This window comes from Desmodus rotundus, chromosome 5 (assembly GCF_022682495.2).
Source record: "Desmodus rotundus isolate HL8 chromosome 5, HLdesRot8A.1, whole genome shotgun sequence".
NCBI classification, from domain to species: Eukaryota; Metazoa; Chordata; class Mammalia; order Chiroptera; family Phyllostomidae; genus Desmodus; species Desmodus rotundus.
In genome coordinates this window covers 120555570-120582462 of record NC_071391.1, presented here as the reverse complement: position 1 = coordinate 120582462, position 26893 = coordinate 120555570, and the positions used below count along the sequence as shown (strand labels likewise).

Genomic DNA, 26893 nt, shown 5'->3' with positions numbered 1-26893 from the left:
TAAGATAACTTTTTGCTTCAATGTTAATGCTTAATTATGACTTAAAGAACAATCCTGCTTTTTCAGTTTTATGCCAACAAGGAAAAACCATATAGCTCTTATTTAGTTCCAGTCTCATTTTACTTTACATGATTAAACAAACCCTTTTATCATACCGATATAGGGATGGGGAGAAAAATAAGGTTCTGTCCAAGCATCCCGGCTGACAGGGTGCAGGTCAGAGAAAAGAAGTGGGGAATGGTGTATTCTTTCTATTGCCACTTTACAGTGACGTTTGCTAACATTGTAACATGCAGTGCCTGGCTGTGCACTGATTTTTCCATTGATGGTTACTATTTAGAGAGCTAGTCCTCCTTCCTTGTCCAGAAAATTTGACTCAATGAGCAATGTCCAAATAGAAAGAAGGAAGAAAGGAAACTATTTATAATATCTGCAGCTCAACGAAAGATAATAAAATAAGTATGTTGGTGAATCATTTCCAACTTAGGAATTTCAGGAAAAATATAAAATATAGTTTGTTCTACCAATGGATAACTCTTGTATAAATGGCATGTACATGTTAAATGGCAAGTACATTCTCTCCAGGATGAAATTTCTCCTGCTGAAAGTGTAGGGGAAACAAGCACAGAGGTGGAGGGAATAGATTTTCCTAAGCCTTCCAAAGTCTTTTACATTGTATTATAGAGATGAACAATTACTGAGTACGATACCACAATGAGTTCAAGTAAAACAGAGATTATAATACCCATCTTCGGATGTGTGTGTGGGGGATAGCTTTTGATGACAATGTATTTTATGTTGGTTCTTATAATGTTAATGTTTCACTTATTGAGATGTGTTTTGTTAGGTCACGTGTTTTATTAAATGATAGTAACATGGTAGCAAATGAATATTCTGCATATCGGGAAGGATTTTCCCAAAGGCCTTGCTTCAAATGTGATCCTGCCTGCATTAGCATATAAACTCTATTCCTTTGCTAGGAATTCTTCCTCGTTATGTCTTCCAGTCATTTCAGTTATTGAACCCTCTTGTATTAGGGAGCACTTGTGAGCCATATAAAAGTATATTGCATGTTATTAAAGGAGTATGGCATGTTATTAAGTGAGCTCACAAGGGTAGCCCTTGAATACGACCACACTGGTGCTTTTGTTTTATTCATTTTACTTAGGATATTTTCTCATGAAAATTTGGTCCTGTTTTCCTTTAATAATGGCTCTGACCTTGTTTATTTGAGATGCTTCTCCTGTCTGTTTTGCTGTCCAGGACTTTTACCAAACTGTAAATAAAAAGCCTTCTTTTGGGCACAGTGTAAAAGAACGGAAAAAAAGACTGAGTGATTTGATGGGATAATTTATTCTGCCAGCTGCATTTAAAACACTCACCCTCTGCCATTAAAGTGATTTAATTCTTGCTAAGGAAGAGCAGTGCCAAACTCCTGCTTTAAAAAGTTACATATCTTGTGCAAAGTGGTAAGAATTGGTGGAATTATCAGTATGGCACCTCTGCATACATGTCTTAGGACTATTCTAGACTCATTGCCAGTTTCTAGTTCTAAAATCTCTTACTGGACTTTATGTGCTACGTTGAAATATGAAATTTTAGAAATGGCAAAGGCTTTTATTTATCAGTTGAATAAAATTACAGCCCTATAATTTTTCCCTTTTCTAGAATTGTAATTTTAAAGAAATTTTATCATGACATGATAGAGTTTTACTAATGATGAAAAACTTGATGGATGCTTAGTAGGTCTCTTGCTTAAATAAATTTGATCGAGTGCCTGGAACTTAGCCTTAAGATAGGCACCAAACTTTCAAACGCAGTGTTTCTAGAGAAATCTAATATTATCAAAGTCCCCTCATTCTACCTTGTTTATGGGTCGTGTTTCCTCTGGTAGTTGCTTCCAACGTCAGGTCCACAGAGTCATATTCAAACAAGGAAGTTTTGTCCTCAGGCAATGGAGGGTCAACCCAATTTAATGAACTATGGAGCGTCAACCCAATTTATTTTTAAGAATGAACTTTCATCTCATCCAATTACACAGGTAATCACAAGACATTTCTTTCTTCAGAACCTCCAGAACATAGTAGGACCTGCTGACACCACTGAGCTTCATTAAATACTTCAAACATATTTTTGTTTGTTTGTTTAATGCTCTGCCCAGAGCCAGGATTTATGATTGTTTCCAGACTACCATAAAGAAACTCCTGGGAGTGCCTGGACGTAGAGGCTGTCTAGTTTCTAGAAGCCGTTAACCAAGGTAGAAACAGGGTCCAGTCTGATCAGGGATGGAGACCAGTGGGCAGTCAGCTTTACTGAATCTTTGATTTTCAGAACAAAATGGATTCCTAATCTTTCATCTGATTTTTAGTATAGAAGTCATTTAAATGTATAAGTCTGCCTATGCCTATTCATTTACATTTTTTATAGAGATGAGTTGAATTACTTCAATCTGAACTTTTTAAGATCAAATTCGGTATTTGAGAAAAATACCAATAAGTGATATATGGTGCTGTAGTCTCTAATAAAATGTATTCTTGGCAAAACATTTAAAAATTATAATGGCAAAATCGATTAAATAGATACAATTAACAGTTAGCCCAGGTGTTCCTATAAACTCAATCAATGTCAAATACTAAACCCAAGCCAGCTACTCTTGACTTTCAACAAGGAATTCTGTCTAGTGTTAACAGCTAATAAAAAATAAATGAATATGCTAATTTGATTTGTGGTTTGGTAGGTGATATCCGCAAAGTTGGCATGCTGCTAATGAGTGTCCTTTAATGATGCTAGTTTAGTAGTGATAATTATTACAAAATGTTGTTTGTTCTTCCAAGCTCTAACCTAGCTGGATTCTTCCAGAAAATGTTAAGGTTAATTAATTAATATACATACAAATCAAATATAATTATAGTACTTAGTTATAGCTCAGCATTAGTATCATTTTTGGAAGACAATTCAAAAGCTCACCAGCATTTACTATTATATATTTAAAATGTAGAGTTGAAAATCAAAGTATGTATGTTGGAAAATGCACATAGTGTTTTAGTTAGCGAGTCAGTTGCCTGGGCACTGCAGAGCAGCATAATTTATTAAATGATAGATCTGTCCAGAATAAATCTTGTTTTAACAACTATTACACTTTCAAATATGATTGTAACTTTATTAACTAGGAAGTAAAGTACGCAAGACATCTTAACAAATGTAGCTGTTTGACACTAAATATTTACATTACTTTGTTGAGGAAAAGAAATAGAAAAAATAAAATTATATTTTTATATAAATTTCAGGGAATTATTATTATTACATTCCAGGGAAAAGAAATACTTTGTTTTTACTGTTTATGTTACCAGTATTCTTTTGCTCTGTAGAACCCTAAGGAATAAAGACCTGGCCGTAGGAGAGAGTGGCTCAAATCTGCGAGTAAATCAAACAGATAATATGAGAAGGCTGACAGCTATAAAAAGGACAAGAAACAAACAAACAAAAATATTAAAAAAACTTGAAGCAACAGAAGAATAATTATGTTTGGGGAATCAGAAATGATGAAAAATACTAGAAAAAATAATGTAGGACAAGAAGGGCTATTAGCACATGTTACCTTGATTACAACGAAGTGAAGATTTACTTTATGGCAGAAGAATTGCATCTGCTACATTTAACCTACTAAATTTACCTGTTGCATCAAAACTTAACGTACTTAATTGAAAGTAAAAATAAATAGTTTACATTGACATAGAATTTTCCTAGACAGTACACTGATGTAAGAAATTTGGATGGAATGATTTTAGGACTTTAATGGGTTTCTGCTTTGGTGGATTATCTTTTCAGACTGGAATATTTATTGATTCTTAGAACCAAACCACATGGGGAATTATCTGCAAATCTAAATCACAACCCCAGGAAATGTCTTTAGAGATGCATATGCTCTCCTGAATGCATAGCACTTACAATGATAAGACAGGGTGAAAGTAGAGAGAAACATTTACGACTTTGAAGTCACTACAGCTGGGAGGAGCCTGAATGAATGACGGGTGTGAGGGTTGTTACCATGTCAACCAGATTGCCAGGTTTGCTGTTGTAATGGCATTTTCTCACTGCTAATTCGTGTTTGGGGTTATAACACAGCTACGTAAAGACATTTTATCTTAGCAAAGGAGGAGGTTTCATAGTTTAGACACACTGAACTGTTTAAATTATAGACTCTTTTCTGAGTCATCGTTCAAGACCATGACACAGGGGGCTAAATGCTTCGCTGGTTCAAGGCTGGAGAATGGAGAAGACTTTGTGTATCAGTCAACCTGCACATATTTAATAAGCTCTGACTTGCGCCCAATACTGGACTAATCATGATGAAGGAAGCAGAAAAATATACTCCTTATACTGTAAAATGGGAAGTGAGATAACACATTTTCCTAAGTACAGACATCATTATGAAGACCTGGTGCAAGCTCATCATTATGAGGCCCTGACTTTGGACAAAATATTTACATTTCCTTTTGAAGGACAGAAGGCATAACTAAAGAGAAAAATGCCCTGTGCATTTCAAGATGGAGCTCTATCTTGGTAAACCTGGGAATACGGACAATTTCACTAAATACACAAGATGGTTATCAAACGTAGTGAAAGACTCCTGTGAGCTTTTATTTTCTTTAATGGGATTTTAAATCATTACAAGGACATTTAAATTAACCTGAGTATATATCCCTTTAAGCCAGGCACGGAAGGAAGATACTGCATGATTCTACTTACAGGAGGTAGCTACAATAATCCCTCGTAGAGGCAGAGAGCAGAGCTGTGGGAGCCAGGGGCAGGGCAGGGAGCAATGGGGAGCTGCTGGTTAACAAGTAAAATGAGCACTTCAGTAACACAAGAGAAATACATTGTAGAGATCTGCCGTCCAGCGCTGTGCTTGTACTTAACAAAATTGTAGCAGACACTTAAAAATCTCTTCAGAGGGTAAATCTCGTGGTTTTCTTTTACTTCAGTAATATAGCATTTAAAAAAACAAGTAACTGACCTACTTGAAAAGAAAAAAGGCTTATGTGCTTGCCCTTTTGTACCCCATTATGTCTTGTAGTTAGTTCCCACGGAACATTTACTAGATTTTTGGTAAAATCTCGGTACTTTATTTTGCACTTGTGAACTGGTCCTTGGTCTCCAGGAACTTTGCTTGAGCAGCCTGCAACCCATTTTGCCTCCCACTCACACCCCATTTTCTCCACTCCCAGTGTATTGCCTGCATCCTGGTAAAACCTGAGCAGATTTTACACTGACTTGTAAAGTGGGACGAAATTTTCTTGGATTTTCTTTCCTGAGGACACTGGTAACCTTGGGAAAGAGATTTAAACATGCTTAATTCTCTTTTTGAATGGAGCAACCTTAAGGGTGTGACACCTAAAATAGGATTATTTGTTACTGTGCTGCTCTTTGTTAGCTGAGGTGTAGAAATTTTCTGTGGGCTACAGGATTTCCAGGACTGCAGAGGTTTTCCTATGAAATGCAGGGCGGGGCAAATGTAGGTTTGCAGATGTGAGTGCCTGAAACACAGAGTTTGTCCTTACATGACTATTTTTAATTCTTCTGTTATTTTTCAAATACACAACTGTACATGTATTTTTGCCCCGCCCTGTCTTGCCATCACGTTCTGTCCTGGTTACTGAAATCTGCTCATCAGAGATTCTTTCTTTGGGATGGGAAAGCTGTTAGGCCCCCAGGGCATCGCAAATGCCAGATAACCAGGTGTTATCTTTGCAACAGTAGAATAGAAGTGGCTCTAAGCCAGGTGACAGGAAAGGAAGAGAGAACAGCCAAAATGTAAGGCGGGTCTGTGGCACTAGAGAAGATCTTTATAACCACCTTAGGTGAGCCAGCCTCGGGGCGCCCTGGGCACTGTGTTTGCTCATTGAGCAGGCAAGCAGCTGCAGCAGCCAGTGGAAGTTAGCTGCTGGCTTCCCACACTGCCCTGCACTTTCTGACCTGACAGTGGGGAGTCCAGAAGGTCCTGGGAGGGAAAGCAAGCAGTCAACAATATGGGCAGAATGAAAGGAAATCTCCTCTTTTCTTCCTCTCCTGGCTCCACATACCACCTACGTCATGCCCATCTATTTGCCAAAGGTTGGGCCCGCCAAGGCCTCATTCTTTTCACAGCCGAAATAAACAATGCCTTTTCATTTCCTGCCTTTCTCCGGAGGATTGGTGCTCCAGATGACATTTTCTTTCCTTCTTACAATGGTCTCCGCAGGGTCAGATATGGGAATAGGCATTGTGTTCTTTGGTGACACTTGAAGATGTGGAGGCAAGGGGCATAAGCAGAGCTTGGGTATTCGATAACAGGGCAACCAAGGAAATTCACTTCACCTGGTAATTCCGATATTAGTGAAATAGCCTGGGATATTTTATTTCCACATACAGTTTTTCTCAGGCTTATGTATGAGAGCTTCGGGTACCCTTGAAGCCCCGTGGTGGGTGACCCTCGGAACCAAGATGCCACCACTTTGCCATGTTAGACTTCCTGAGATAAAGACGGACGTAGGACTAGCTCTCAATTTGGATTCCGCATCTAAGTTTGAGCTCTACTCCTGTCCCCTGCTAGCTTTGTGACTTTAAGCAAATTAACTAAGCTTGCCTTATCTGTCAAATGAGGATGGTGGTAGTAGAGGTGGTGGTAGTAACTGTGGTGATGGTAGTGGTAGTGGGGGTGGTACAGTTGGTGATTTGGGTATGGTGGTGGTAGTGGAGGTAGTGGTGGTGGTAGTGGAGGTGGTGGTGGTGGTGATGATTGTGGTGGTGGTAGAGGTGGTGGTGGTAGTAACTGGGGTGATGGTGGTGGTAGTGGAGGTGGTGGTGGTGTTAGAGGTGGTGGTGGTGGTAGCAGTGTTGCTGATGTTGGAGGTGATGATGGCGGTGAAGGTGGTAGTGGTCCAAGATGTATTGAGAGCCAGGTTTCCTTCTTTGTTTCTTACATTATTCATTTGATTTAATTGTTGTGACAACTTTAGTAAGTAGGGGCTGTTATACTCATTTTACAGATGAAGGAGGTGAGGCTTAGAGACTAACTCACATTCTTGGGGTCACACAGCTAATAAAGTGGACCTAGAATTTAGCGGTAGGACTGCCTGACTGTGCCATCAGAGCCACCTGGTCAGGGGCCAGGATGAGCATGTGGGAGGCTGTGAGGCGGGGCCCCTGACCACGGCGTGGCTGGTGCAGCTCAGAAAGGAGAAATCGGAGCAGTGTTTCTCTCTTCCGGGATTCTCGAATGTGCATTAACCACATTGCGTCCCCCCCCCCACTCTAGGAAAGCCACGAGTAACTGAGTTTGAGAAGCAAGAAAAACGCTAACTGCTATAGTCCGTCTGTGGACCCGACCCAACCAATTAGTATCTATTATTTCTTCTCTCAGTATTTATTACCCTTTGTTCCTGAGTAAAAAAGAAACGTTTTATTAGTAGCTTTCTGTCCTTGCCTGCACTAGCCCTGCAAAGTTTTGACTTCCTTATATGGCTGAACAATGAATGTAGCTTTTCTCCATACTTAAAATGGTAGTTTCCTGGTCTGTCTTTTTATATATATGAAAAGACAATGCAGATGAATGACAACAGAGAATCTGTGCTCCGGAAGGCTTGTTGCCCTGCGTCAGTGCTACCGAGAGCTTTCAAAGGTTATATTCTCCGCTCCTGGGGATCATTAATACTCAGAATTCCTGGTTGGGAGGTTTTCCTAGAATAAGTGACCCACATGGCAGTTCATCTCATGCAAACCTACCCAGAGCAAGTGGGACTTTTAGATTAAAAAAAAAAAACAACAATTCCAAGTTACTCTTGCTTCTGAACTCCATTTTTTTGTAGGAGATGAGAATGACAACAACGAAAAACTTCTACCCCAAATCAGATGGCTGTCGAATGGCAATTCGGATACACTTTATACGAAATCAGTGTTCAGGTGTTTGTAACTGATTTCCTTTTTTAAGTAAAGTAGTTTTATTTCTTTAACTTTTGCTGGTGAATTACTGGTCTGTTTAGAGTAAACTTACTGTTGATATGTTTATAAGTGTAATTAATTATAACTTTAGAAGCCTCCACCCATTCCCTTTCAACAGAGAACTTTGCTGTTACACACACACACACACACAATTTATCAAGGTAAAGGTGGGAAAATAACACTAAGTCCTACTTGCATAGAGTTTAATTTTAGGGCACAATAAAACAAAACCAACTCCGAAAGCACAGCTTTCATTCTCACACACTGGACGTGGGGCGGGAGAGCGAAGGAGGGCAGCGAGGTATGGGAACAAGGGGTGGCAGAGAGGCAGAGAGAAAGGGACAACTGAGGGAGGAAGCAGAGAGACAGAGAGTGGAAGCAGGGGACAGAGGAAGAGAGGGGAAAAGGAAGGAAGCGAGAATGAAGGAGAAGAGAGAAGTAGATCTCTCCATCTAGCCATCTGTATACAGAGAGGAGGCTGGAAATTGAGAGGAGGGAAGGGAAAGGGGAAGGGAGAGAGGTGGAGGCAGGGGGAGTAAGGCTGGGGAGGGGTAAGAAGAGAAAGAGGGTGGAGGGAAGAAGAGAGGCAGGCAGAGAGGGATGAAGACCCAGGCTAAGAATATACAGCCCTGATTAGATTTCAGCTATTACTAAAGTGAAGTGAAGCCTGGAATTAGTCCAAAAGGCAGTATGGGAGTAAGAAAATAAACATGGGATTCACTCAAACTGCTTCCATATTAAAAGTACACAGCAACTTCGTCTTTGAAATCAAATGTATGTAATGATTGTGTAAGAATGGCCGAGGAGCCCAAGGAAGCTTGTGGACTCCTCCTGGGTTGGACAGAATGGATAGGGCCGGTGCCTAGTCTCTGATTGCTGCTTTTAGCAAATGTTTTATGAGCTCCGATCCTGTGTCAAGTGCCTTTGCAAGATGCGAGGTCAGCAGTGGCGATGAAGACATGAACCCCGCCATGGACAACTTCATGCTGTGCTTGAGGAGGTGGGGGTACAGATATTCGGTCACTCACCGAGGTGGACGTTTCGCCACCCCCTGGAGCCTTCCTGTGCCTGCCTCCACATCCTTCTCTCGGGGCCTCCTGATGGGACTCTTCGACCTGGTGTTTAGGCTGAGAAGGGATGATGACAAGGGATGGTGACAAGGGATGATGATGACCAGCTGCCAGCGTCACCCCTGGCTACCATGGGCGGCAGCAACCCCCTCTGTGTGTGTGCCTGCTGCTTTCTAGAAGAGAACTCCCCACCTCCTTCTCAGTCCCCGTCCCGCCCCAGCTGGCTCCTGTCCCCACTTGGCTGCCCTCTTAAATGGAGACCAGAAGAGGAGCCAGTGGAACCCTTCAAATTTGATTCATTGTTCCTAGCGGTGATGAACTCAGAGGGCTGTGCAGTAGGGAAAGTGGCGACATTGGTTTTGAACCTGAGCAGGTATCTTTCTTGCACTGTTTCCTAACCCCATGTGTCACCCGGGAGACTTGTGCTGCTCATGGTTTTGCTGAGCGCGAACAAAGGAGGCTGCCACAAACATGGAGCTGCCTGGCCGGGAGCTCAGTCGGCGAGGGCCTGCTTGCTGCCTTCGGGGTCTTCGACTCACGGGGCCTGGCATCCGAGGACACCTGGGCACGGTCTTGAAGGAGGGTGAACAGGTTGCAGAGGAAAGGCAGAAAGCTGTGGGGTCTTCGTGAGCTGTTGTTAATATGGACAAAGGAATTCTGTATGGCTGAGTGCCGGGGTGCTTTAAATGGGTGTATTACAGGAAGTGATTCATCTTACCTACACATGGTCTGACGCAATGGTAGACTATTAAGAATATTAATATAGTGTGTTAATATAATCAGTATAAAAACATAAGTCTCAATATGAGTATAAAAAAAGATACAATAACATAATAATATAAAAAAATTAAGTCCTGATTTATCCAGCACTATCGAGGACTAGCGCCCTGCTAAAGTTAGTTGTTTGAATAACTGAAGCATATTCATAGGTCTGAATTCTTTCAGGAAAAGAACATCTTTCCTAATATTTCATGACTTCCTAATCACTGTAAACGATATTCTCTAAGATTGATCTGGCTTCATTTGGTTTTTAACGATGACCATTGTGGATCTGGGTCCTGGATTTTTACAGTATAGTTTTTCAGTCTTCCAGTCTACTGAGTTTTGTGCTCTTGTATTTGCTATATAAATATATCTGCATATATTTATGTATTTATTATATGTGATTACACATATTTAAGCGTACAGTTTCTTCTTTGTGAGAGTCAGGACAGCAGTGTGCCCGACTCCAGCTCTGCTCGTTTTAAATGTACTGCTTCCCACACTCGCGTGTAGAATAAGAGTGAACGGTACGTATTCACTGTGGATACCAATCACACCCTGATGAAGTCAAGTGCTTCCCTCTCACTCTCCTTAGTGGACGGGCTTTGTGACAGTGTTTCGGCTGCCCAGGGGCGTCTTCTGCAGTGGCAGTGACTGAGAGCCCAGGCTTTGGGGCCAAACTAACAGGGGTTTGAACTCTGCCTCTGTCACTCAGAGATTGCACAAATGCATAAACACGTAACCTCTCTGTGTTTGGTTTCATCATCCATAGATTGAGGATAATAGCACCTCTTTCAAAGGATTAAATCCAGTCAGGCTGCACCTGCCTTCTAGTAAGTGCTCAGCAAATGTTAGTTGTCGTTGCCTTTGGTTACTTTCCAGACGGCTGTTTATGGAAGCCTCACCTAGGCTTGCTGGGAACTAGGCACAGGGCGCTTTCGTCGTCTTCCTTCTCAAATAAACAAACAAGCAGACATTGACTCTGTGTGTGGAGTGTGTATGTGTTTGGGGGGGGGTGTGCACGCTTGTGTTCAGGGCACTCAAGGCTTACATAGTTGTCTTCTACCAGCCTAGTAGAAGTGGTAACTACAGAAAACAATCAAAAGTATAACAAGATGCTGCCCAGAGTATACCCTGTCAATGCAGCCGGCATTTGGGTGGAAAGGGAGGGGAGGAAGACATGATGTGGAGACCAGGGACGCAGGGCTGACAAGGAGCATGGGAAGGGCCAGCGAATAAGACTTTTGCTTTTACACAACACAGTGCTCTTTACAGTGTCCCTACTCCTCTATTTCAGCTTCCCAACAACGCTTTCAGGCATTAGCACGTCTATTTTAGGGTAGGGGCAGCACCACAGTGATTACTACTAATAGCTGAAAGGAAGAAGGAAGACTTTAGCACGTGGGAACACTCAAATTCAGAGAGATAAAGGAATTGTTTTAAATAACAGAGCCCAACGGAAACGGTAGTACTGACACCTCAGCGGGTGATCGTGACACCCCACCAGGAGGCATAGCTGTCGGTCTGGGACGGACCTGTGTCTCTTTCATACCTACCAGCCAAGTCCCACTCAGGAGAAGTGGCCTGGCTGGGCACCTACTCCCAGTTAAAACAAACCTTACATGGAATTTCTTTTTTCTTTTTAAAAATATAATCTTTATTATATTTTTCCCATTACCATTCCCTAGTTATCCTTTTGAAGAATATTTTAAGAAATATTTGCCACCTGGATTAAATTGTTAGTCCCAGGAGGCAAAAAGTTGCATTTGGATGCCCTGGGCTCTGCATGTCCTTGCCCCTGCGGGATATCTGCGATGTAAAGATGCCTGAGCAGTTTTGTAAGATCCCTGGAGTTACTCGGAGTTGGAGTTGGGGGAAGAGTTCTGACTGACATGACAGGGGTAGCAGTGGGCTGCACTGAAGTAGTGGGCTGTCTGCTTCTATCACGGCTGCTGAGACAAAAAGTTCCTCACGTGACAATGCCAGGGTCACATGTCACTCTCACCCCAAACAAACAGGTCTGTGGGGTTGGGTGATTTCGCCTTCCCTCAGTGTTAATGCTGCCTTAAAAGAAACCAGGGAACGTGAGCAAGTGACTCATGAACCTCATCATTCTGGACATAATTCTTTTGTCTTTACTGTCTAAACTTGTATTTCTCCCTCACCAACTTCAACCTCTTATTCTGCTATCCATCCATATATTAGTCAACCAATTAATTCAGCACAAATCTATTAACTTCTTCGTTGTGGCTTGTTTGGTATTTAATCTAGAAACTTGAAGAAGGTTTAAGAAAATTATGCATGGCTACTAAATTGCTTAAAGTGGTCCTATTAAGTTTGTTTCAATGTCTTAAATGAATTAACATTCCTGTTCAATGTACACAGAGTGTGCAACTTATTGTCCAAATCGGGGCGCCGTTTTGAGTGAAAGAAGGCAGCATTAATAACCACGTAGTGTGCGATAATCAAGAAGCGCGGCACAGTCGCCCTACTGTGAACCACTCTCTGTGTGTGCGTGCCATCTCGGGAAAGCAGAGGTTGCTTTTCTGTGGGAGACGCTTGTGAATGCTGCAGGGACAGCCATCAGGAGTGAAAGACCGTGTGATTGACGTTTCTGTCTGTCTGCATCACCTGCCCACGTCTTGTCCACTTTTTTTTAATGAAGCTGTTCGAAAGGTTCTTAATACAACTTGGCTAGTAAGCATGTCTGCTGGAATGGAGACAGAGATGAAGAATTAATTAGAGGCGATGGAAGAGGGAATCCATTACACCTAAGCCACAACCCCACTCCCAATGATTCCATGGTTTGCTAGTCTCACCACCTTGGCAGGGTGTATACGAGTGATTTTTCTTCTCGGTCTTCAGGGAGATTGTAGAGTTGCAGCTGAGGCAGGTCTGTGGACCTGTATGTATAGTGTTGTCTCTGGCGAACTCAAAAAGTTACCAACTATGGTTTTTTAAAAAAAGAATCTGCAAAGGCCGTGAAGTCCTTTCCAGCTCTAAAATGCAGTTATGCAGCAGCGTTACACCCTCCTGAGACTCTGTGGCCTCGTGTTCCGTATCTTGCTCTTAGTCTTGGTTGGCTAAGCCTAGGGAAGCGCTGGGTGTGCCTCTAAGCTACTGTGTGCTGCCATGGACTACACCCGCCTGCTTCCTGCAAGCGCTGGACGGCATGCCTTGCGCCCCGTCCTTAAATAACACTTCCATTCCCTCCTACAGCCGTGTGAGCCAGGTAATCCGTGCTCTTTGTATCCAGGTGACACAAACCTGTCTATGTTCCTTCTTCTCCAATAGTGACGTTTCCAAAAAGTTTTCTTGAATTGAAACTTACTGTCTTATTGTAAATATACTTCTGTAAATGTAACCAGAAGTATTTTTCAGGATGTCTGTGTAGAAAAGCAAGAACAACATATTGATCTCTCAGCATCAGCTGATTCATTTCTAATCAAGTTGTCTGTGTGCTTTCTATAATAACATACATGTCTCATCATGAATGCATGATGAGTTAAGCTCATTTATTCATTTAGAACGGGGGGAAGGTACTGCAAAAGTACATGAACAATGAGTAAACTTCCCAGAGACGAAAGCAAGTCTGCATTTAAACATTAGGCTGTAGATAGAACAGAAAAACAGCTGAATTGAATATTTTAATTAATGAAGTGCCAGGTAATTATAGATCAGTCAAGGTGAGAACAACATGGAGTTTAACACAAGGAAAAATCAGTCAGGTAAGTACAGAATTAGAACAATTAGACCTGGAAATATTTTTAAGTAAAAAAGAAATCTGAGACTTGACCACAAATCTCAAGTTACTCAGCAGAAAGTACAGGTGACACCATGTAATGTCCCAGTGTGCTAGGCACACAACAGTTACACTGTTGCACTAAAACTAAAACCTGGTTGCTACATCTCATGGGGGACCTTATATTCCGATACATGTACAGATATTTGCTTCCCCAAATCCTAGCTGTGTCAGTAGCTAGAACCTCAACAGTTCCTAGAGTTTGGGTCTCAATCTAGTATATTGTTTTCCAGCAAAATCAACACCTAAAATAAAAGGCAGCAGAGAATGCAGTTTCACTCCTTAGAAGTTCTGTAATCACTTTTGATTTGTGTTTTATTTTGTTAGATACTTGAAAGGCATGAACAATATTTTTGCATGTGAGAAACCAAGGTACTCATTGTCTGTTTCTAAATTGTTCATGCAGTTAAGGGGCCGTTTATGTAGGCTGTTCCCTTACATACTTTTCATGAATTCTCTTTTTCGGTTGGTATAAAATATAGCACTCGAGCAGTGGATTTTGTTCGCAGCCATCAGGCGGTAAATCAGTCTGTATTACTACACGCGACACCTAGTGAGCCGCCTCTTCCTGGGCCTGCAGTGAATCGGCTCAGAGTTCATGAGAACGTGGTACATCTTCCGCTGACACTGTTATATCCCCGCCTCCCTACCACAGGGGTCAGCCACTACAGATCCCCCTTAAACAAGGTGGGTTATAAACAGAGAAGGTTGGAATAAAACTTGACACACTTACAGCTGTGTGTGCCTTTGAGTTCCTTCTTAAAGATGCCGATTTGCACCATACTGTGCAAGGGTATTATTTATCCCGAAGTCTCAAACAAGCAACAGGACGTAAGCGTTTTCACTTGCATTTGGTACGAGAATCACATGGTATTTGGAGAAAAGGTGACAAATAAATCAAATATGAGGTATACAGTCACATTTGAATTCTTTCTTTTTTCTTTTTAATAAGGAAGGGATCTGATTATAAATATTCTTAAAATAAGTAAATTTAAAAATCAGTGATAATACCCAGAAAGAAAGAAACCAGTCTAAATTAGACTCAACTTTTCAGAGGACACTTAAATGAAATCATAACAGAAGTGTCTACTATTCATAGTAAAACTTATGTTTTCGCAGTTGATACGCTAATGATGAAACTATATTTTTATTATTGTGACTGACTTAGGCCTTTGCGATTTTAGCACCTGTGGTGTTTGAGGAAATTATACTTGCCGGTGCATTTAACAGGGGTTTCTGAAACCGATGAAAATTACCTGTGTTGCCTTTGATCTACCCAGGGAGTGGTGCCTGAGGAGCATATTTTAGCAAGGAAACCATCCGAGTCTCCCACGGTTAGGAAATAGCTTCATTAAAAATTGCGTGCTCCCTCAAAAGAACTGGAAACTACAGCAGCGAGCACAAGAACTCGCTAATTATTCCCAGACTCCGTCCCAGTGCCTGATAGGCTGTAAGTGGATCCAAATGGATGTAAATAGATGTAACATTCCTCTGTGTTAAGTAGCTTGCTTATGTGTTGCCAGGATTAAGAAGAAACACATTCATGAAAGCTGGTTATATGTAGGGTAACTTAATCACACTTACTGCACCATCAGAATTACAAGCCACCTCACCAACAGGGTTTATACAGTTTCACAGACAAGGGTCACAGTTGCAAGAGGTGCCCTTCTTCCTCCACGACGCGGATGCATTCTGACCCTTCAGGAAGCAGCCTGTGTTGTGTGAACAGCATGGCATGGCCTGAGGGGCAGGAGTTCTGTAGTCAGATGATTTAGTTCGAGCCCCAGCTCAGCTGCTTACTAGGAAGGTGATGCTGAGCTAGTTCTTTAACATCTCTCTGCCCCACTTTCCTCATCCAGTAAACAGGACAAATGCCTGGACATCAATGATTTTTATGAGAAGTAAATGAGATAATATGCATAAAAAGGTTAGAACCATCCCTGACACAAGGCAAAGACTCAATCCATGTTAATCATTGGTAAGCTACTGACTTTAAAATAAGGTGCCTGTATAAAAACAATGTACCTAGTATATATTAAGATAAGGAAAAATTGTAAATAATCTCAGAAAACAGATTTTTACATTTTAGTATATATAATCTTTGCTCTTCTTTTGCAGTATAGGTCTGTGTTTAAAGTGTTTTGCAAATAAATACAATTCTTTAAAATAAAATCCTAAGAGCTGATTAATACCCTATTATATTAGTGAGGCCTCTATTATTGGTTTTTGTTTTAATATTGTTTGGTTTTGTTTTCTCTTTACAAATGTTTACACATCAGTAATGAATGCCATAGCAAACACTTTAAAAACATCTTAGTCAATATCTTAGATTAGCGCTTTAGGCTAACTGCTTAAATTGGAATAAATAGACCAATATACACAGATATGTTAAGGTTCTTAGTAACTTTCACAAGAGGATCTATACCCATTTACATTTCTAATGTCTGTGCATAATTTTCTGATGAGACTATTTATTAGAAAGCCTCACACATGGAAGTGCTCCCTTTAAACTTTTTCTGCCAGCATTCATTGCCTGTCTACTCTGTGCAAAATATTTTGCCAGCCATTATCATCCTTTAAATTCGTTACCTTTGAAGTGTGCCTGTATTCTAACATATCATTGTTGTTCAAAAGCCCTTCTAAATTTCTCTTTTGAACTTATCTTCAGAGCCATAGATAGTTATCTGTTTTTTTAAATTGCCGATAACATTATCTTGCCTGATCATTCACTTTATTCAAAAGTCTTAGTGCCAAATGCTTTAGGCTGGTCCCCAGATTAAATCCAGTCAGAAAAAAAAATTATTATTTTCAAAATCATTTATCAAGCTTGCAGTGTATTGCAGTATTATAGAATGGGTGCTGTTCTTCGGGTTGAAAAATCTCATTTGCTGGCCTTATAGATTAGCTAATTTAGTTATGTGTTAAGGCTCACTTCCCTTTTTTGAAAAATGGTGAAACTAGTTCTTAAGTGCTTTGAAGAATATGATGAGATAAGATATGTGAAAATATTTTGTTAGTGAGAAAATGGTATTTGATAATATCAGCAAATATTACTGATAATTTATAGGTGAGTTCAAAGAGTGCTAGACATGTATTAAAACGGCATGTCAGAATTATGAGGATGACTATTTGCATAGTAGGAAAACCTCATTTACAGCTCTACTTTTTCTCTGCTGTTTCTGAAAATAGCTATCTGCAAAGTTGTGTTTTTCTCTGTAGTGCTCGTAAACCTTAAACGAGTGGTAGGATAGATAGGCCTCTCTTACTAGTCACCAGAAAGCTTTTCAATGGGATCCCTAGTATTGGGTATGGATTGCATCCTGGTTTCATCAATCACAAGTCAGATGGAAAGGTTTTGCTGTGATTTCTCTAAATCAGAATAATTTAGTGTTCTCATATTCTGATTTTTTATTCCATCATTTCTTTGACCTCAGAGGGGTGCTATAATAATCTAACAAAACATCTCTAAGACTTATTGCCTATAGCTTTTGTGAAAAGAGGCATGCATTCCATTCCTTGCCCCATGATTTACCAGAAAGTTAAACCAGAAAGTTTTTGTTGAATAGGTTTCTTCTAGTATTTGCTTCCAGAGGTCACCTTTTCCTTTGTTCTCTCTCATGGCCCTTTTTCTCCTCCTTTTTAGTCTTCTCACCTTTGGCCTTTGGTTGCTCGCATTCCCTGGGCTAGTTTTTACACAGCTCACAGCACTGCATTTTTGGTGGTGAAGGTATAGGAGATACGGAATGGCAGCATTAATAAATTAGCAGCTTAATTGGTTGGTTGATAGACAGCTGTGAAATTGAAAGCAAAGCGAGAACAAGCGGATCGTCCACATGAGACTACATTCTCATTACCGCCTCTGCTAATGGCGACGTTTGGATGAGGTGGCAGCAGAAAGCGTAATTTCCACTGCATACAGAGCAAGATGATTTCTATTGTAATTTCTCCCCCAAACCTGAGCATTTGATTTCTCTTGTTCCCTCCCACTGTCCAATGTCATTATCTGCCACCACCTCCAACTTTTTGCTACTCAGCAAGCTAGATGGCAGATGGAGGTTATGCCGTAAGAATTAAGAGTTGTGGTCAACAATTCTAAATGGACGACCACAAACATGCTCTTGATAAACTAAAGCCTGATGTGGTATTTTCTGGGCATGTTTCTGAAGGATGGTGAACTTAAAAATCTTTGGAGGGTTCAAATTGGTTTTTGGCCAGCTGCTTGCTTTGGATAATTCTGAAGCAGGAATTCTTGACCAAGAGCCTAAGAATCCATTATCTTTTGGCTATGAAACAGGCAGAAACGCTGATTTTTCTTTTGCCTCCTGGTGTGTTTCTGAAATTGAAATCTGCAAATTTGTTTTCCCAATAGGAAAAAAAATTCAGAATACACCTCTATAAGAAAATATGATTCAGTGCTTACAGGTGGTATTTCATTCAACCAGTAGGCAATTTCAGATGAGTCCTGAAATCCGAACCAGTGTGACTATTTCAGGCAGATTTGTTCGCTTTGAGGACAGTACCTTACATTCTTGGCTCATGGTCTCAGAAATAGGAGAATTTTTTAGGCCTTTCTTGAATTGATGTTTTGCCATCCTATCAAAAGTAATGTTTATATACATACATTCAGGTTTAAAGAATGTCATGTAACTATAACATTCTTTTTTCATCCCTGTGCACTTGCTGCTAAGTTACTAAGGAAAAGCAGTTCTTTCTGAAGGCTGTCAATAATTTCCTGTATGAATGTCGTTTAACTCAGTACTGCAGTTAAAATTTGCTCCAATGCTGTATCTTTCATCATAACAGAATTGGACAAGCCTAAGGGACGAGTAATTTACATTGCTAAACCTTGGTCAAGCTCATGAATTTTAAATATCTAACTGTAGCCTCCCTGAAATTTGGGCCTTTGGTGCCGTTTGGCCACTTGCGGGAGTGTGAAGGCGTGTTTCGGTGTGCAGTGGTTTGTTAATTAGGGACTCTGTCGTTGTAGTTGCGGTTCCCCCGGTTGAGCCACCTACTGGTCACTCCCTTATATCCCAAAGCTATCCTAATTGCTGTCTCCCTTCGCCCAGATTTAGGCAGTTGAATTATCTTTATTGTGTCCTTTGTGGAAAGGGAATGTCCCAAGTGCCAAAACCCATGTGGTTTTAGGGGGGAAATATAGAAAATAAAACAAGAGACAATCCCTCCACGTAGTGTTTCCTGATGGGCCTTTGTTGGTGGGAACCTGCAGAGGTGTGCCAGAGCGCTAAAGATATGCACAGTCTAAAAGAAAATGTAAAAGTGAAATGGGTGGGAAGGATCAAAGGGTACCAGCTTCCACTTACAAGATACATTAGTCTTGGGGATATAATATACAGTATGGTTACTATAGTTAGCAATACTGTATTGTATATTGGAAGGTTACTAAGAGAGTAGATCTTAAAAGTTCTCATCACAAGTAAACAAATTGTAACTGTATGGTGATGGATATTTACCAAACTTATGTGGTGATCATTTTGTAAGACATACAAATATTGAGTCATTATGTTGTACACCTGAAATTAATACACTATTATATGTCAATTATGTCTCAATTAAAAATATTGTTGATAATACTACCAAAAAGAATAATAAAAGAAGATGTTGATAAATTAAGGCCACCAGGATTATCTGAATGCAGGCATAGCTTACAGAGAACATAAAAGTAAAGACTTTTGAGGGTATGAATTTTGATTGGATATGATCTAGTTGAACCACAAACAAACTTTCAGTAAAGATGTATTAAACAAGATTTGATGCCTCGAACTCTATCAGGAGCTGGTTGGTAGGGAGGAATGAAGCAGAGAAGGCAGTTTAGAGACAGGAAGAAAATATGGCCCTGTCCACGGCCATATGCACCATCTAGGATGATAGAAGGTTACTAGGTTGTTATGGAGGTAACGTATTTGTGACTTTATGAGTTATGGGCTGTATTCCTTAGTGTCCGACACAGGTACGTGCCTGTAACTTGTGAGTGAACAAATGCAACCTGGTCGGTGATTAGAATCACCAGTGAAGACGCACAGTTTAAAAAATCACCTCAGAAGGGACAGAAGGCAAGACCAGCTCTTTGTGAAGAGAGTTGGCCAGAAAAACTACGTGTGGCTTCTCTTAACCATTCTCTTTGCCTAAGGGACCCTCCAGAGGTTAGGAAGGTCGATTATTTAAAAGCTATTTATTGAATGTCACCAAGTTGGGAAGGTAGAATAAATAAAATAGGAAGGTCTTTGTGGAAAGTAGCTGGCAGTTTACGCAACGGAGTGGTCAGAAAGCAATGTGCTGGGGACCGTGGGAGCTGCAGCTACAGACGGATGAGGTTTTCCCAGGGCAGTGGACTGAGGGGCGGGGAGGGGGGGGGGTGGAGGGATGGGGGGGGAGGCTCCACTGAGGGGAAGGATTAAAAATTCAAAACTTAGAAATGGAGAAATAGACACCAGCAAAGGCAGGGAGAGAGCAAGCTACCAAGAAAGGAGAAACCATTGAAATTTAAAAAAGGAACCGTAGATCATGTCTAGTTAAAGGTCTCCTTTTACAGATAAGGAAACAAACAGTCCACGAGAAATCTGGTGAGGGACTTAACTAAGATGAGCCAGTCAGGAAGGGGCAAACTGGGCCTAGGACCCACTCAGCCTAATCCTCCACCCACTGTTTTCTCATTGCCATCCCGAAGTAAGGCCATTACGGGGAAGAAATGAGAGAACACAACACACACAGGGATTGCCTTGTTCCTGTTTAATGTGGATGCAGCCAGCCCAGGACGCAGATATGGGGAATACTTATCAGATGCTGACTTACCCAGGTTTCAACCCCGAGTGGTAAATGTGGGACATTAGGTCCTTCTGTGGTTGTCTCTGAGCTTCAGAGAACTGACCCACAAAGTGGGTTGGCTTGGAACTGACAGGGGATGAGCTGACAATGGTTAGAGCGGGCATCCTGGAAATGCAGAACCATGCCGGCTCTGTCTTTGCGGCCAGGCCCTCTGCACCGCATGTGGAGCGGCAATGGGTGGCTGAGGCTTCACCGCACTGATTTCATTGGTCGGTCTGGGAAGACGCTCCACTCCTCCAGCTTACTAGCATAACCCCCACGCTCAGCCCTCACCGAGCTCACGTGTCCACATCCTCTCCAACCCTCACCTGCCTGCTAGTGAAAAGCTGTGGAGTGGATGGCTCTACAACCCATTTAGGAGGTTTATAATTTGCTATTGACGTTTTTTACAGGGGTGGGCAAAAGTAGGTTTACAGTTGTTCCTATGGAAAATAATACGGTAATTAATAAATGATAATGCAAGAATAAACTCTGTGTTTTGCGTAGTCACAATGGGAAGCCTACTTTTGCCCCACCCTGTGTATCTAATGTGATATTACAGTTGCTTGGGGAACATTCTGACATCTTCCCAAACAACTGCACTCACAGAGAATCAGAAGGTCCGGGGATGCCCCGAGCTCCACGAGCAATGATATCGTCTGTTATGTGTGAGTTGCCCACCCAGGGGAGCATGCTCCAGTGTTTCCCGGACTGGATTTAGCATAATCTTGGGCTGATTGGTATGAATTTTGGAAGAAATGCAAAATTTACAAACTGGCACTTCGGTTTGTATGTGTATATTTTTGTGTTTGTGTGTATTTTATATGGAGGACTGGTGAGATGAACCCAACACTGATTGTATTCCCCCCAAGTGGAAATCATTTAGGCACTCTGGACTGCAGCAGGAAGTCTGTGGTGTGTATGCGGCGCACGGCGGTGCGAGCCATTCTGCACAGAACCGTTCTGTCAAGGTCGTAATAGTTTTCGAGAACTCAGCTCACAGGTCGTTCAAAGTCATGCTAATCAAGGACCAAGGCAAATTTATGGAAATTTAAGTTATATGTCAGGTCACAGCTTGTTAATATAATCAGAATACTTTACAGCTAGTGTGTTACATGGATTGACCTGAGAAGGGGGGGGGAAGTGGGCAAAGAAAAAATAAAACACCTGCTAGTTCAAGTACAAACACCGTAGTTGATTAAAATTGTTAAAGATTGAGACAGTTGAAGAATTATCTCATCTTCCCCATTCTAACATTTCTGAAAGAGAAACATGCCCAAACCAATCATAAAGCATTACTCAAGCCATCTAATACTGACACAAAAAGGTGAGGTGCCTTCTGTGTGTCGGAAATTGGAAGATGAACTGGGGCTTGAGGTCTGTCTCCCAAGAATTCTCGTATGTGGGATGTGCTGGAAAAGGGGCCGACGGTTGTACCATGATTCATCCGTTTCACTTCAAAGACAGCCTCTTAAAGACTGCCATTTACAAGATATGGAAACATCCATGTATTTTTCTTAAGCAATCTATATTTAAGACATTCCTTGGCTTTGATCCACGTTTTCCAGATTTATTTTTTCTTTTCGTGATTGCTTTAGCAAATGTAGACATACAGCCAGCCCATCCTAACTCTAAATGACGAATTCTGCCCTGACATCTTCGCTCAGCAACAAAAATGGGATTCATTTATGCTCTGAAATGTGGCTCTTCTGTCCAAAAATTAGCATATTTCTTACAGAAATCAGGAAGCATGTTTTCCTAGCATTTTCCCCCTTCTGCCTATGAGAACTACCTTATTTACATTGTTGGCTCCAGTTCTTTGTTGAAATGAGTTACATCCTATGGGGCTGAGGAGGAGGAGTAGCATGGACTTGCTCAGTGGTTCAGTAAATTATAGCATTTCCATGGGATTATAGATTCACAAACAGAGATAATTGCTGTTACCCATAAGCTTCTATTGGCTTTGAAAAAGGGAAAAAATCAGTTTCTGTCAGTTACTTGGATGGAGGTTGTGTCTAAAGCCCCAAATCAGCATGGCACCCTACTTTTCAGCACTCATTTGAACAGCAATGGGGTCATTTTTGGACAGTCTGTGTAGCCGTTGGACAGCGAGCTTTCTGGTTAATTATGCATTTCTAGCTCGGAAGCAATGTCCTCGTGCTGGCTTGAAACCTCCGAAATGCTTTAGTTCTACTTTCTAGTAATGGAAGCTCAAGAAATGTCACCCTAAACCAGACCTACATTCCTTGGAGCCCATATTTCATCTTTTAAAGAACCTAGGGAGTATATGCCCAGGAAAGAAATGATAATTTATTGATTTGTTAAATATTCTTGGATTTGGTTCCCCAACCTGCACAAACTCTGGAATGTTGAGCAAGTTTGACAGCTGTTGGATTAAAGTATATAATTTAATGTGGCCTGTTCAAATCACCCTGTCTGTTGCAAAAAACATATATATTCCACTGGCAAAAGTAATGCATTACAGATGGAGTGTACAAGTGGTCTTAGTTCATGAACACGGCTAAAACTACACAAGGTTTGGTGACCGCAGGCATATACACCTAAGGACAATGGAGAAATATCTGTTGTAAGATGTGCATCGAGAGAGCATTCCTTCCACTGATGACTGACAAATGAGAACTCTGTAGAGAAATATGTATGTTAAAATTCATGGATCTACTTTATCTCCATAGTCTCAGGTTAGTAAGTCCTATAGGTACCAGTGGGTCCGCAAATCCATGATAATCTTGCATTTATGAAAAAGCTACATTTTAAAATAATCAAGTGAAATAGGGACACTTAATATTCAAAAGCTACAAAAGCTTCCTACTTAGTTTCTTTAGGGCACATATGGCCGTGCCGGGGTTTGTTTTCACTTGATAGTTGTATTTTTGTGCTCTTGCCTTCAGAGACAATGCTGTTATTATTCATTATTAGCTACACATTTCTTTTGGATGCCAGAGTACTTTCTATGAATAGGTTCTCTACCTTTTGAATCTCTTACAATAAATGTTTTCTTACTATTCTGAAGCTAATGTGGAATTTCAAGCTAACTGTGTGTGAACAGGGGAATAACAGAGAAAGGCAATTATAACCAAAAGGTTTTCCAGGTTACTGAGAAGATAGCCTAGAAGACCCAGGAGTTACATGGTCCATGATGTGACTGTTTCAGATGAATTAAAGGGTCGACTGAATTTACTCCTGTAGGGAAAGTGAGGGCAAAGAACTAAGGCTCCCTCGGTGAAAAATACCATCTCCCTTAATATGGAAAACTACAACTAAGGGACAGAGGTACTGGCTACTGCCACTTGGAGGGAATGAGGAAGTGGAGTCTGGCTGGAGCTCTTTGGAAGTGGGCCTTTGAGCAAGCTCCTTGGGCTGTTTACACTGCTAACCATGGAGCAAATGCATTTCCTTCTTGAGTAATTAAGAGTCTACTTTCTTCTTAATGCTTGGGTTACAGGGAGAAATTTTTGCTTTGCAAAATGTTTGCTTTTGAATAAAGGTAATTGGCATGCTATACTCAATAATGCCAAATTGCTTGGTACTTTGCAAGCTTGCCTCATTTTTAATGTTTCCTATTCAGTGAGGATTAACTTTAAATACCAATCTAAATTTAAGTTCCAAAATGATTTCATGTGGTGCTACTGATGTGTATTGTGCATGGAACCTATATCTTGTACATTTGAGTGTCATTTATGAAAGGCACAAATGCCTCATTAGGGGAGAAATTCATAGCTTTAATTTTGTTAAATGGGACTCAGACCTGGAGCGGTAAGTCACACATAAAAATAAAAGGATACAATTGTGTTAATAGCTAACGGCAAAGGCTTTCATCTGAGAGAGGTAATTTACTGGAGCACAAAGTTAAAGGAGCGAGTAATGATGTTATAGTCAAGGTGGGTAGCTGAACGAGGAGCCCAGGACAGTGCCTGCCAGCTTCTTTTCACTCTCTCGTGATGGAAAAGCTGGGCTGGAAGCCCTGTGGGGCGACACGGTACAGTGTTTCTCCAGCACTGGGACATGGAGCCATCCATAAGGGAAAATGACTACTAATCTGGGTCATGACGAAAGTAAGTGAAATGGGAGGTTCTGTTTAGCACCTGCGTTTCAATCAGTAAAAGCCTAGGATGTAAACGTGGAGTTTCAGGTGTAGGACAATCCGAATGTCTTTTCGGTACCATTGGTCAAAGAGTACCGACTTCTCTATCTTGACTCATCAACTCAATAAAGAAAGACTCAAAAATTCTACTCGTCTTAGTGAATTACACAGCCCCATAACCATATACACAAAATGTTATATCAAGATATAGAAATAGATACAAGTATTTCTCCAGAAACATGGGATACAGAATTCAGTTACTAGAATCTTACATGAATTGTATTTTATACATTGGCTTTAGGGAATATTTTTTTAATTTAATGTACAAGGAAATACATACTAAGAACTCAAAGTGTTTTTAACTAGCTCATTCATTCAAAACCAAGTTGTTATACTGTGTAAGGGCTTTTACCAGGCATTACAATGAATACAACACTAAATTTAGTATGAGAGAAGAAATGTATATAAATACCTATAATACAAAGGATCATGATGAAAATATCATAGGAGAAAAACAGGTGAAGTGGCAATGTAGACCTTGAAAGATGTGGGTAATGTTCTAACCATCCAGGCTGAGCAAAGGAGTTCAGGAGGCAGAAACAGCATGAGCAAAGAGGGAGGCAGGGAAATTTTCAGCTTTCTTAAGGAATAGCACTAACACAGTTTACCTAAGGTATAGGATCCTGAAAATCAGTGCTGTTTGGAAGATGACACTGAAGAAGTTAGTTGGTTCAACTTTTCAAAGGCCTTGAATACCAAGTTAAGTAGACTTTTTAATATTCAGAGGGCAAGTGGCTGAGCTCTTTGAGCAGGAGTTAAAATTACATTCATATTCTATGAAAGTAAATCTGATGGAAATTTTTTGAAAGATTTTTATTTATTTATTTATTAACAGAGGAAAAGGGAAGGAGAGAAACATCAGTGTGGTTGCCTCTTGCCTGCCCCCTACTAAGGACCTGGCTTGCAACCCAGGCATGTGCCCTGACTGGGAATCGAACTGGTGATCCTCTGGTTTGAAGGCCAGTGCTCAATCCCCTGAGCCACGCCAGCCAGGGCTGATGGAAGTCTTATATAAGTGTGTTAGTTGGGTTGGTTAAGAAATGAATAAGAACTTCAACAGGGAAGGGAGGCAGAATGAAAAGAAGGAATATGCCTGAGAGACTTTGTGATCTAAGAATCTATAGAACCTGGCAACGGACTGGAAGTCAATAAAAAAGGTAGATAAGGAATGGCCAGAAGGAGACTGAGGTTAAAAAGGGGATTTGGGGTTTTAGGATACTGGATGTGAAGCAGCTCCTGAAGGATGTTGTGCATTCAATCACATAGACTAAGGGGAAGGGCACTGGAATGGAGGGCAAGCCAATGCAAAGCCAGGGACCACGGAGGTGGTTGCCCCCACCATTTGAAATACACATCTAATAATGGAAAATACCCAAATTAAGCATCTTATTTTGTGATTACCCTCAAATCTCTAAGAATCTCAATCCGAAATACATGCATTGGATACAATTAAGAACAGGATTTTTTTGTTGCTGAATTGTATTAAGAAATGTAGACTAGGGATAAATATAATTGTTGGTCATCAGCTGTATGTAGTTTATAGTAGGGTTGCTGTTGGAGTGAAGAGGAATCTGAATCCGTGGTTACAAAAGTGTGACTCTCTGGTGGGTGGAAACATGGACTCTCCTCCCAGGCTGCAGGGCTACACGTGAACTTGACATTAGGGCTCAGACACAGACTCACCATGTAGGGGAAGAAAGCAGATTGGCAAGTGGGTGGGTGTGTAGAACTGCATAAATACAAACTTATTTTAGAGGCAACCTTCAAAAGATGTCATTCATCGTCTTAGAAGTTTATAAAGTAAATGAGGGAAAATGATTTTTTGGTGTAGTGGAGAAAGTTGAAAGTTTTGCAATTCTAGATGCAAGGAAGGGTGACTTTCCTGTGTATAGGTTAAGTGACCTTGGTCAAGTTCTCTAACCTTGTTGAGCTTTAGCATCTCACCTGTACAGTGAGGCTTAGATCTACCTTACATGTTGCTACTATATGTAAAGCATGCAACCCATAATAGGCACTCAAAGGCAACTGCTATTAGGATTTTCTAGCCTGTTACTAGAAGGTAGAGACTGAATCAGACTTGAAATTTGTCTCTGTCCTTGGCGTCCAACAGCCTGTCTGTGATGTCATATTGCTTCCACTCACTGCAAAGTAGCAAAAGCTGCCCGAAGCTGAAGTTCAACAGGGCCTGATTCAACGGCAAACTCAGTGTCCTCTGGGGCGGTATAAAATTAAATGAGGACCCCCAAACCAATGAAATGTTCCTTTATTGGGATGGATATTCGAGCACATACC

The 26893-nt window shown here is 40.9% G+C and overlaps 1 protein-coding gene across 7 annotated transcripts in view; it reads left to right on the top strand.

The window, feature by feature from the left end:
- Nucleotides 1-26893, top strand: part of SLC8A1 (solute carrier family 8 member A1) — a 344047-nt gene that overhangs the window by 74425 nt on the left and 242729 nt on the right. The gene's annotated exons all lie outside the window — the stretch shown is intronic.